This window comes from Dermacentor silvarum, chromosome 11 (assembly GCF_013339745.2).
Source record: "Dermacentor silvarum isolate Dsil-2018 chromosome 11, BIME_Dsil_1.4, whole genome shotgun sequence".
Taxonomy (NCBI): Eukaryota; Metazoa; Arthropoda; class Arachnida; order Ixodida; family Ixodidae; genus Dermacentor; species Dermacentor silvarum.
Genome location: NC_051164.1, coordinates 76,845,933 through 76,858,340, shown reverse-complemented (window position 1 = coordinate 76,858,340; position 12,408 = coordinate 76,845,933). Strand labels below are relative to the sequence as shown.

Sequence of the window (12,408 nt, the reverse complement as noted above, 5' to 3'; positions counted from 1 at the left end):
AAAGAGACTCCTGAGGACTCATGACATCAGTGGCATGAGATGCGTGTCATGTAGGTCATGAAACTGCCGCCTAAGTCTTAGTGCTCTCATGGTCGTTTCGTTAACTTGATAGGCTCCCCGCACACTACTTCGCATAACATCGATTCCCACAAGTCGCTGTCTAAATCCCGTCAACGCGAGTTTTAGTACACAGTTTAGTACTCGGCACAAAACGCCGGAGGTTTGTGCAATACCAGGTAAACTAAAGTTAAATTAGGAAACAGCTATAGTAAGCTAGAACGTCATAGCTAGCGATATTAACGTTGTACAGCACGAATTAGCAATAAATAAATAAATAAATAAATAAATAAATAAATAAATAAATAAATAAATAAATAAATAAATAAATAAACTTGCACATGAAACAAAGTTTTCTTTGGGGCTATAACAATGAAATACACGCTGTTGGGTTGTCCTTATTTTCCCGATTGATTGATTGATTGATTGATTGATTGATTGATTGATTGATTGATTTGGTGGTTCACCCGGCCGCTTCTTCACAATTGTTATATTTCCAAATTATTAAAGACGATAACAAAGCGCAGTGACAGCAATAACGAAACAGTCAATTGAATATGACAGAAAAAAAAGGTATAACTAAATGGTGCATAAAAAATACCTATAAGTCCAGAGCAATTATTTGCGCAGAGGCGGTGCCGCATTCCATGATAAGAATTGTGATGTGAGAGCCATTCCTTCTTTAAAAAAATAATTACTGGAGTTTTACCAGCCATAACCACGACCCGACTATTGAGGCACGCCGTAGTAGAGTACTTCGGAATAACTTTCACTTCCTGGGGTTCTTCAAATTGCGCCTAAATTTAAGTACACAAGCGTTCTTTTTTTTTCGTTTTCTTTACTGCGTTTTACCATCATCAAAATGCGCCCGCCGCGCCCGGGTACGAACCCGCGACCTCGAGCTCAGCGGCGCAACGCCATAGCCCCGGTACACCACCCCTCTTCCGTTCCCCTTCCCCATGTGCATAAATTATACTACTTCTCTAAGCGTTATTTTGAAGCTAATCCCCAAAATAACACGACGCCGAGTTGACACCAGTTGTCATTTGCCTGTACGCGATCGCGCAAAGCGCTGGTATATATATATAATTCATTGCCTGACACTTTGCGACAGTCGGCGCGAACTCCGTGAGGCACCCTTGACCCCAGCTTGCCCTGACCCACATGCTGTTCACTCAAGCGCGTGCGGGGCACTAAGCGTTAACCCGCTCGCCCACTAAGCGTTAACCCCCCGCTCCTTCGCACTCCGCGTGGCTCTATTCAGGTCAGCGCCGGTATCGAACGGCGGGGGCGAGTTTGGGGCTGGGTAACGCGGGACCCATGCAGCTCCACGCCCCTGCGTTGACCGGCTTGCTAATGCGTCACGAAACCATGCGGGCTAACTAGGCCAAAACGAGAGAAGAAAAAAAATGCAATCGACTGTCGCAACAGGGATGGATCGCCGGTCGAACAGTTGATCCATCGCGATCGCTACGCGTTCGCCAGGCGAGCTACCACCAGGGCGATCCCGTCTTCAACGACGAAGGCTCTGTGTGTGTGTGTGTGTCTCTGCTGTTCTTCTGCGTTCTTGTGACATTTGTCCTACAAGGAGAAAACTGCGAGACGAAGACCCGTTGTGGCGTTAACCAAGAAGTTGGAGCATTCGTATGCTAGTTGGTTTGTTTTGTTTTCTGTTTGTCTTTTTGTTTTTCAGTTTGCGACTTAGCAAGCACAGCAAGGAACGCAGCATAAAAGGCGTACGAAACTAGTGCATTTCGATCCGCCTGCCTTCCTCGTTGCTTAATGTTGGCAAATTATTTCGCAGTGCTGACCAAACATCAACTAGGCTAACTTCGCGCTCGAGTGGTTGCTTTCCCTTGCCTGATGGATAAAGAGTCAACACGTTAGGCACAAGAACTTGATGTGGGATTAGGGGCCATGGTGGTACGCCGTGGTAGCCCGAGGTTGTTGGTTCAATTCCGGTCACGGCGGTCGCATTCCTATGGGGGTGGAATGCAAAGAACGAGAGCAGGTTAAAGAAACCAAGGCGGTCAGAATGGGTCCAGAGACTTCCCCCTATACGTCATACCTCGTGACCAAATGTGCAGTTTTTTGGGGCATCAAGCACTTTAGCCTAAATTTTAAATTGATGCGTCACTCGGGAAATTGAAAAAAAAAAAAAACACTAACGTACCTCGACATACCTCCATAAATGCGAGAGAGAGTTACAAAGAAGTTGCTAAGAGAGAGAGAGCAAGGAGAGGAAAGGCCGGGAGGTCAACCAGACGATCGTCCGGTTTGCTACCCTACACTAGTGGTAAGGGAAAGGGGGATAGAAAGCGGAAAAGAGGGAGAGAGTGAGTACCGAGTGGGACGATGCGCAGGGACTGTCTGTTATAACCACGGCACTGCTGGGTCGGGGTGAAAGCACAAGCTCCGGTCAGAGTATAGACACAAAGTACTAACCAGTCAACTTGTCTTTCTTAACGTTGCCCTCAGACAGTTTTCCTCCTTCCTTTCTCCGTAGTATCGCTAACACGTAATAAAATAGGGCGGCCTCGAGTCCTGCACCTGAATATCAGCTGAGTCGTCTAATGTGCTCAGCCCCTTCACCTGCGGCGTACGCTCGCTAATTGCTCTTGCTCGATGCCCAAGAACAAATACCAGACGAGCGAGAAAGTGAGTGGGCGTTCCGGGATACGCGCACCGAAGACCAAGAAATGCGTGCAGCTACTCGTGAGTAGTGAGTTTCAAAAGTCACTTTCGTAGTTTTTGCATTAAGCCAGGGCTCCGCCCACTTATTCGATGAATATGTTACGCCACGGGGCAACCTCTCCACGGGCATTAAAAAACAAAAACAAAAAAGGAACCAAGAGTCGGGCCGTTCATTGGAGCGTGCTTTTAGAGTGCTTTTATGCTTGTTTACCCAGATTCGGCACACCATTCTGACATGACAAATAGTGAATACATGCTTGCCTTCATATCGCTCTCTCTCTCTCTCTTTTTTTTCTTTTTTATTCCTGACTACTCTTCAGATTGAACGCGGCTGCGTGATATTCACGAATTCAATTCTTTTCATGCAACCGTTCCAGCTTTATTTTGCTTTATTTTACCGCTACACGTAGTACATGCACTACCTGTTTTCAAGTGTGACGCTGTATTAGACAGGCCCCCGCTCCCACCGTCTTCGTGATACGTAACCTAACCTAACCTAACCTATAAACTGCATGCGGTTCCAAGTAAGCTATGCCATAAAACTTCCGGGATTTCAAAATGAGGCTCATACATACTCTCACTGCGAGTATAGTACGTCTGCAAAAAGAAGAGAGAAAAGCTGGAAAAGAAAAAAAATGATAAACGAGGCGCGGTCGCATCGTGTTAGTTCCGTTGCTCCGCTTTTATTCTTTCTTCTGCGCTTCCTTCCTGTCTCAGTGGATATGCGGTCCACTCTGGGAACATCCGGTGGTGACGCTGACCAAACTCGTGTCCATCCGGGCGAACGCGCACGACGCTGGCATGTGGCGTTCGTGCGCCGTAACTTCTTCTTCTCTTTTACCTAGCTTCTTATTTTCTTACTTCTTTGTCTTTCCACACGATGCGCCGTTTCCCGTCGGTCTCCCCAGTCGCACGCCCAAGAGACCATCTCATAAACATGAAAATGAGCTCCGCCTATCCCTCTCCAAGATGGAAAAGACCTTACCGCAGCCATCACCTAGCCAGGTACTCCTGAATGCGGCCCACTGGACGGCAGTTTATATGTATACCACGTGACAATGACACTCCAACCCCACTCCTCCCGCTCTGCCTCGACTTTATCTTCGTCCTTCTTGTCACTGCTGTTCGCGTCGTGTCCCCTCGCGTCGTTTCATTATTCGCCTGTCTTGCGCAGTTGCGCTGATTTCAGTCCCTTTTTTGTTTGTTTTTTTTCTCCAACAAGATCGCGAGTTCTTACGTGCGCGCGAGATTCAAATACGCGAAAGGCGAAGCTGCAGCGTTGGAGCGTATACGTCAGAAAACAAGATGAACTGTCACCGCGTGGGCTTCTTCAATATACACCTGGGAGCGCCTGCGCGCATCGATTCGGAAGGAGGGCGAAAGGGGTCGCGAGAAGATTTTCTTTCTCGGCGGTATGCCTAAACGTCCACGTCGTGAAAATCGGGCAGTGTATGGGAAAGCAAAGGCCGCGAATCGTGTCTTTGTTTTCTAATCTCTCTCTCTCTCTCTCTCTCTCTACTTCCCTCTTTCTTGTTTATTCGTAGCGACTCCACTCTCGCTTCCGCCAACTTTTTGATTTTCGGCATTCTCTTCGAGAACCCTGATGCCACTTTCTTTTTACGAAAGAGCATCCCCCCCCCCCCCCCCCCCCCCGTTATTCGCAGAACGCCCTCCTCGCCAGCAAAACGGTCTCGAGCATTTCACGCGGAGTGATGCGCCTTCGGCGCCACGTCAACGCCTCCATTCGGGACGCTTACCCCCTCTATTGTCCCCGCCCTCGCCTCACATGCCTACATCATTGCGGGTTCGGACGGACTATACGTCCAGCAAAAGCTCTAGCAAGCGTAGCCGAACAGCCTGGAAGGGAGCGCGAGGAATAGCAAAACGGGCAGAGACACACGCGGTCCATTCCCCAAAAGAGAAAAAAAAGAGAGAGAGAGAATGGAATAGGGAAGAAGAGGGAGTGGAGGGGGGGCGCGGGAGTCCTTGCAAGGACCCGGTCCCTCATCCATTATTCAGCACCGGCCGCAGATTGGAGATTGTGCGTGCGTGGATGCGTGAGTATATGGGACGACACGGAGCGGAGAAAAGCCCGCATTCGCAAAGGCTCGCACTAGCCCTGATGCTCGGGGGGGAAGGGAGTCGAGGGGGTCGAAGGGAGGGGGGAGTCCGCTAGCCCTGTGCCAGCGGTGCTTGTGTGCATCTGGCGGAGACGCGCGCATCGCGGGCCTGCTGATCTCGACTGTACAGCTCGACGCTGTCTCGCAAAAAAAAAAAAAAAAAAAAAAAAAAGTCGCGAACGGTGGAAGAGAAGTTCGGGGATGCAGTGATGGCGCCTTCCATACCGGGGCGGAATGAATCTCCAGGTTTGCACGTTCGTTCGTTCGTTTCGTGGGACGTCTCGCGGAGAAAAGGGACTTAGGGAGACACCTCCCCGGATGAAGTGTCAGGGACGCTGTGGACCGAAGTGGAGAAGCGTGCCTTGTTTTGCTAGAGGAGAAGGAGGAGCTTCCTTGCTCGCCGCGTCACAGGGAATCTCGGGGGCCGAGTTCCTTGTGCGGGTCGTTATTGCTCTTCAGCAAGTTTTGTATCTTTTTTGTTTTTTATCCCCGCTGTTCCTATGGTGTTCATTCGTGTTGAATGTGAAACACGTGTAAGTATATATATATATAAGAAATAACAAAAGGCGAGTCGTTTCACTGCAAGAAAACCTGACGTGGCGTGATAACCATTGCAAACCACAACAGTTGCTACCCGTCGCAGTGGCTTGACGGCTATGGCAATCCGCTACTGAGCACGAGCTCTGCGTTTCAATTTCCAGCCGTTTCGGTGGCATCCCACTAAAGGTCAGATGCAAAAACACCCATTGTAATTATATTTAGGGGCACAATAAAGGCCTCCGTGTGGTAAACATTTCGGAGGAATGCCGAACTGCGGCGTCTCATAGTAACCCCGCACCCCTGATCCACCAAACGATCAAAATCAACATTATAATTCAGGCGCGAAGTAATCCTGTCAATGCAAAATGTGTTTTCATCACGTTTCTTGCATCTTCAGAATTATAAAAAGCACGTAGCTGCAGAATTGACTCACATAATTTTCAATTAGCCGTGAGCGTTGTTGAGCTTCAACAGGTTTTGTATTACACGCGAAAACTGTCCGCAAGAACGTCATATATGAGAACATCAACTATTTTACGTTCGGAACGCCTGAAAGGAAACTATCCAGCCACTTGAAAAGTACGCTTGATGTAAATCATTGCGAGAAACAATAAAAAAAATGAAAACGCTACAATGCGACACACAGACAACAAGAGCAAGTACCTAGCCCCCCCAAGTCGCTTTACACATAATATTCAAATCTGCAGCACAGGTCCAATCAGAAGCGCTCACGATATGTACACATTTAAGTATCATCGCTTTTGATACGCCGCCTTGGCGCGCACACAGTGCCTCAAAGAGTTACTGTCACGTTTGCCCGAAACAACGATGCCGATCCAGGGCACGGCGTAACGCGCGAACGTTCGGTTCAATCAACATCGCATGTGCGCGTACCTCCTGCATCCCCGTTATACAATATATCTTCCAATCAAAGTAACCACTCAGCTTAGCGCTGATACTGCGGCAACTTTCATATTCGCTGCTCTTTCGGGCCCCGTTCGCCAAGCTCCGTATACACACCGTCCGTGGTACAGCGGCGAAGGGACGGCGTAACAGCGGCAGCTCTTCATTGATCGACCAGGGATGGCAAACCGCGGCCGCCGAGCCGCTGCGACGGTGTCGATTTCCCGGCCGCTTGGCCCCGCCGCACTCCGCACCGAGCGACCGGTGTCCCCTTCGTCTGAGGGCGTCGTCCCCATACCCTCCGCGTCGTCACCGCCGTATTCTTTCCGCCCTCCACAAAGACACGCACCCGTGGTCCGATCGCCTAATGGCCTCGATCGTTTTCTGAGCTGCCCGACCGAACCCTGGCGAGGAGAGGACCGCCGTCTTTCCTCTTCTCCTTCTCCCTCACTCTCTCGTTCTTATGGGCGTTCAATCGAGACTTGCGGTAACATATGGGGCAGAAACTTGGAGGTTAACAAAGAAGCTCGAGAACGAGTTATAGGACCGCACAAAGAGCGATGGAAGGAAAAATGTTGTGCCTAACGTTAGGAGACAGGAAGAGATCGGTGTGGATCAGAGAGCAAACGGGGATAACCGATATTCTAGGTGACAATAAGAGAAAGAAATAAGGCTGGGCAGGCCATGTAACGCGTAGGGTAGAGATAACCGGTGGGCCAATCGAGTTACAGAATGGGTGCCAATAGAAGGGAAGCGCAGTCGAGGACGGCAGAAGACTAGGTGGGGTGATGAAATTAGCAAACGTGCAGGCCCAAGTTGGTATCAGCTAGCGCAAGACAGGAGTAATTGGAGATCGCAGGGAGAGAGGCCTTCGTCCTGCAGTCGACATAAATATATTCTGATGATGATGACGATGATGTGTATGGGAATAGGCCATTCGAGAGTCTGTTTGAAAGCCGTCCTTGGCGGAAAATCTTTGTGGCACGAAAAATAAAAACGCCTGTATGACAAATGAAAAAAAAATGCTTGTAACGACACAGGGCCGATATGTAACGTTAGGATTCCTTTCCTCTCGATTTCTGTGCCACTCTTATCAGCCACAGTTCGCGGACGGCTCATACAGTCGATAACGCGGGCGCAGCGCCAATCTGCGCACTGAAAGAACGCGAAAAGTAATTGCATCGAACCAGAATCGTTATATTCTCCCGGCGCAGGATCCACAAATTTCGCAACAACATACTAGGGTAATGTCCTAAAAGCAGGACACGAGAGAAGAAAAGAAGCAACGAGGACAAGCGCTGTTCTCGGCGGCGCATGTCCTTGTCGCCTGGTTGCGTGCGCTGTGTCCTTTCTTTGTTTTGTTTTTTTGCACAGTTGCCTTAGTATGATGTAAAAAATACCAGCTAGTCCAATTCATCACGCTTCTAACAGCGACAAACCTCTCCGAAAGCGTGTGTTTTGCGAGCGTAAAACAACTACATTCGCTCTTACGTATACGACCTACAGCTATAGAGTTCGCGAATATCGCAAATCGAGTGCCCAGTTGAGTAGTCATGTAAAGCTTCGCTTTAAAAAAAATGTTGCAGCGTGCATGGTAGACGTTCTCGACTGAGGAGTGGCAGCTTGGAGCTATTCCTAGTATACATTCAATACATTTTGCCAGCAGCAACTAATGCGGCTGAAACATGCAGGATAAGGAAAAATAGGCTTCAGACGAAGCCCAACATCGCCCAACGAGTGACGGCACGAAAAATGACAGGCGTGACATAGAGACATAAACAAGGTATAGTATGCACTGAGCCTGGAGGGCAAACAGATGTAGGGGGATAACCTAGATGAGCTTATGAAGAAGTAGTGAGGTTCGTCAGGTCACAGAATGCGAACAGCTGATGACCGGGGGCCTATATTTAAAGAAATAGGATTGAGTGTCGAGGAAAGGGAAACGCAGTCGAAGGCGGCAGAAGGCACGGTAGTGTGATGAGATAAGAAAATTTTCTACTGCGATACGATGGATCCACCTGACGCTAGACAGTGGCAGCCGGCGAAGTTTTTTTTTTTTTTTTAATACATTGACGTCGCCGCAACATGATGATTGATGATGATTCTTAGTGGCATCCACTTTGAAACGGGAGGGGAGGGGGACAAATAACCACCTAGCCTGCTTGAGCTAATAATATTTTGCTGGATCTATTGCAGCCCCCCCCCCCCTCCCTTTCCCACTCCCCGAGTTAACCCATCACTACTTTATCTTCTATAGTTTATGTACGCCTGTAACGACTCCGGCTCCGACTCCGACTCCGGCTTCGTTTTTCAACCAATACTCTAAACATCTCTTGCTTATCACGACCGCTGGCCATTTAGCGATCCCGCAAGCTTTAAACCCTGGAGCTTCTGGAAGGTGGACGTCCCCTGCGGTTCTGGCTGGGTGAATATTTTGGCATCCCATTACGATGTGCTGAGTGGTCTCCGCATTGTTTTTCTGCAGCTCCCCGCAAACTGCGTCTGCTCTTGACTGCAACCCTCTCGAAGAGCTACGTGCCCATGTCGCTTCATAACCCCGACGCGGGCTCATTGCTGGCAGATGCGTTAAAGCATTGAATAAGGCTCGTTCTCTACAACAAGTGTAGCGTGCTTAACTACACTGCTATTTTACGTCCAGTCTCTCCGCAATAAAGTAAGTTGCTTAACGCGGTTCAGTAACTCGTTTTATGGCGCCACAGTCTTTACTATTAGTATACCATCTCTCGGCAACTCTGGAAGTCTGACGTAGAAAATTGAAGCCTTCCAAACAACGTCTGTCGCAAACGAAGTCATTAGCATGACAGTCACGCTGTGTGATCTTCATTTCTTATGAAAAAAAAATAACCTTGCAGTCTCTGACGTTCAGAGGCCACTGAATTAACAGAGAGAAAAAAAAGAAAAGGACACAGCCTAATTGAGAGAAGTGTATTCAAACGTGGATTGTAGCTTGAGTTGAAATCGGAAACACAGTGGGTGGTCCGCCGGCCGCATAAGATTACTGACTATTGCGTTTGCTGACGAGAAGTACACCACCACCACCACCACCACCACCACCACCACCACCAACAACAACAACAACAACAACAACAACAACAACAACAACAACAACAACAACAACAACAACAACAACAACAACAACAACAACAACAACAACAGCAAAAAGCTATCGCGGCGACCGTGTTGCTTCGTTGCGTATAGTCGTCCTTCCAGCGCAAAACGTTTTAATTGCAAATTTGCATATTGCCTTTTTTCTAAACAAACCACGCCGCGGGGGGTAAAAAAAAGAAAAGCGTAATCTTTTCTTTGTCTGCGTCAGCGACATCCGGGTTGCTTAGAGTGTACACAGCATCAAACAGAATGCGAGCCAGATCCCTCCCACTTCCGACCCCCTCGATAAAAGAGGAAGGAATTGAGTTTGATGTTCTCTGCGTGGGACCTTGCACTTACTTGAACTGCTTAACTGTATTTTGCGACCCGGCACTTTTCTGTAGCTCGCATTAAAACAAACACAAGAAATACATAATGTAATACACGTATCATCAAAGTACGAACGAAAACCTTTTAATCTTTACATTGCCTGTGCGATATTAGGGACTGGCTCGAAGTGCTTAAAAGGCTACGCGACGATCCAGTCTGTTAGAAACTGTCTGACAAAATCCTGCGAGCCTAATGGCCACATTCAAAGCTGAATTTTTATTATAAAGAAGGGCGGGGGATGTTTACGCCAGAAGTCCAGCCATCCGGCGCGACCACTTCGAAGTTCTTATCCTCTTTTGTGAAACAACTGCATAAGCCTGGAAACAGAAGCTCTGCACCCGAATGAAAGACGCTGAATTAGTTCGCTGTTTCGTTTTAAAGCACCGGAACCTGCATACTTCGCTTGCGAAGCTCGCGAGTGGTGTTCTGTAATGCAAAGCAGGCGACGCCTTGGTATAGTTTTTAAATCTGGGTGATTCTGTTTGCGCGCGCACGTAGCAATATGGATGTAATGGCTCAGAGCAAGTTTTATTTTGGGTGCTTTTCTGCCTTTCTTTTTTTTTCACATTTTAGTTCCTTCGTTTTTGAGTGGACTGCAGAACCTTCTTTTTTTTTTTCTGTCTCACTATGACTGCAAACTTGTTCTTATGTTAGCAGTTGTAGCAGCCCCCGGAAAGTAAAGCTAGTTTCGGTTTCAAGGAACAAGCGCGCTCCTAGCGGTTGCCGGACATCCTAAGTTATTTTTCTTGTTTCTCTTTTTGTGAACTTTAAATCTAGCGAAGCGCGGGAAGTGGTCGCCATCGTGCGTCCGTCGAGCTTGCCCCTGCTCACCCTTGCCACTCGCTCAGCGATATCACAAGTCAAATCGCGCTTGGTCGTCTGCTTCGGCTGTTGTACCAAGTGTGAAGATGGGAAAGATAAGACAGAGAAGCTTAATCAGGCGTGCAACGAACGGAAGACGCAAGAAACCAGGTCAACCAAGCATTAGACGAAGATGGCTAAATCGGGGCATCACATGTGTTGCATGGCTCTGTGGTGATCGAACACCGGTAATACCAGTTCGGCGAAGTTTTTCAGGTTTCCTAATGACCACGGGTAAGCATAAGCATTTCACTCTATTTTCCGAGCAGGAAAATAGAGTGAAATAATGAGTAAAATGAGTGATGAGTGAAATAGAGTGAAGTGCATGAGTAAAGCAGTTCTGTGCAAGCCTGAGTGGACTGACATAAGAGCAGTGTCGCTCGACTCATTCGTCATGACGGCAGCCCATCTGCTGCCGGTGAAATACTTGTAATGAAGGGCTTGAGTGTTTGTGAATTATTTCAAGTAGGATATCCGGCAGCCGCCAGTGGTGGAAGCGGCGCTGCCGCCGCGTATCGGCATGGGACCGAACGTCCCACGCCGATAGGGAGTTTCCGATAGGGAGTTTCCGGATCCTGTTTGTAGTTCTTATAATAATATGTTCTGAAGTTCTTTGCGAGCTATAGAAAAAAAGAGAAAAAAAAGAAAACCAGCTACAAATATTCTGCTGTCATCTTCAATTAAACTTGCTGAAAATGGCTGCTTTGTATAGGGTAAAAAGCCGCTTATTTTTATCACGCAGGCAATACATATTCGCTATTGCAAACATTTCTCTGAACATCTTATATCTCTATATCTTGGGATTTTCTCTATACTTCTTATATCTCTATTTCCCTTGTGCCTATTTTCTTCGTGTATATGAGTTTTTCGCGTTTGTAAGTAAATAATTTGGTCTCAGTTGGAATTCACTTCAGCAAATGTTACCATCTGATTCATTCTGCAATTTGCTGATGCGGAGAGGCCCGCGAAATACTCATTTGCTGCATTTTCCGCTGTTGTTTGAATAAGTAATCACTTTAACCAAGATAAGCACGGGCAACGATGCTGTTTAGCGTAAAGAAACAGCTCGGAGGTGTCAGGGGGGAGGGGGGGGGGGGAGGTGTGAGTGGGAAATGAAAGTACATGTTTGACTCTGAAGTGGAAACATTATAATGCCGCGAAAATTTAGCCGCCGGAAAACATGGCTAGACAAACAGACAGAAAAACTTTACTGGTAGCAAGTGAGTTTGGACTCCTCCGGGTTCCCGGACCACCGCGCGGTCCCACACTACGTCTAGACGGTCGTGTTCTTGGAAAACAAGGAACTCTGTTTACGGAGCTATCTAGAACATCAGCTAGCACTCTCTGGCAGTCGTGAATAGCGTAGTGTTGAAAAGCATATTAACATTTACATATTACTATATCAACACATGCGTGTTCGTGGATACACACAGTCACATACAAACGTATGAATTTCAAATCAAGTCAGTATATTCGCCACGGCAAGACTTCTGCATATGCAATTAGGTGCGCATGTTGCTGAATACTGATGAAAGTGTACGAGGAGTCACCGCATTGCTCAAACTTCCTTACGCTCTCTACGAAGGTTGTTGATTCGAATGTAGCTATTGGAGTGTTTTCTTTCCGTCTCCATTCATTTCGTTTCCCTTCATCACGATGGTTGAAAAGACATGAAATTACCGTGTTGAATGTAATTCAAGCACGGTATTTAGACTATTAGAATTTCCTTCAACTC

The 12,408-nt window shown here is 47.6% G+C and overlaps 1 protein-coding gene across 1 annotated transcript in view; it reads left to right on the top strand.

Moving 5' to 3' along the window:
- Window positions 1–12,408, top strand: part of LOC119433994 (gamma-aminobutyric acid type B receptor subunit 2) — a 350,459-nt gene that overhangs the window by 192,166 nt on the left and 145,885 nt on the right. The gene's annotated exons all lie outside the window — the stretch shown is intronic.